The 579-nt window shown below is 50.9% G+C and overlaps 1 long non-coding RNA gene across 1 annotated transcript; it reads right to left on the bottom strand.

Annotated features, from left to right (window-relative positions):
• LOC107579264 (uncharacterized) lies at positions 1-517 on the bottom strand. The gene is made up of 3 exons (XR_001608454.1): positions 436-517; positions 256-356; positions 1-57 (listed from the first exon to the last, which is right to left on the bottom strand). It is a non-coding gene; the product is annotated as an uncharacterized lncRNA (long non-coding RNA).
• Between the last annotated feature and the right edge of the window lie 62 nt (positions 518-579).

Here is a 579-nt window from a genome sequence, read left to right as displayed (position 1 = left end):
TTCCCGCCTTGAGCACCAGTCGCAGGATGTAGTGCAGCTCCGGGCGGCTCAGCAGCTCTGCACAAACAACACATGAGCGTCAACCACATCAATGAAACCTCCATCAGGATCCACTTACACCATCAAACACCAGAAAAGGCTGAGCACAAGATGTCAGATACTTTGTGGCTCGCACGTGAACTTCATTTAGGAGGTGAGCTAAAGCTTTCAGAGCTGCAACAGGTCCAAACAAATCAAGAGAGAGCAAGTTTTTACCTCGAGCCGCCTCCCGCAGACATCTGGCCGCCACGCAGAGAGAGGTCACCGCAGGGTCAAACTCCAGCTGGAGGATCATGACGTCCAGACGCATGCGAAAGCTAGAGATGATGATGAGCAGACTGATGAGCGAAGAGTGAAAGAAACTATGACGCGGAGCATTTAGTCCTGAACGCTTACCTGGGTAACTCCACCAGCGAGAGAATGAAGAGATCCGGCTCTGCCAATAAACTACGTTCACCGCTGAACTTCTTCAATCTGGCCTCCTGGACAAAAACAAACACACATGTGACCCTGGACCACAAAACCAGTCGTAAGGATACA

The sequence above is a fragment of the Sinocyclocheilus grahami genome, unplaced genomic scaffold (genome assembly GCF_001515645.1).
Source record: "Sinocyclocheilus grahami isolate Dianchi unplaced genomic scaffold, SAMN03320097.WGS_v1.1 scaffold16006.1, whole genome shotgun sequence".
Lineage (NCBI taxonomy): Eukaryota > Metazoa > Chordata > Actinopteri > Cypriniformes > Cyprinidae > Sinocyclocheilus > Sinocyclocheilus grahami.
The sequence above is the reverse complement of the archived record's forward strand: the minus strand, read 5'-3'. Positions and strand labels throughout refer to the sequence as shown.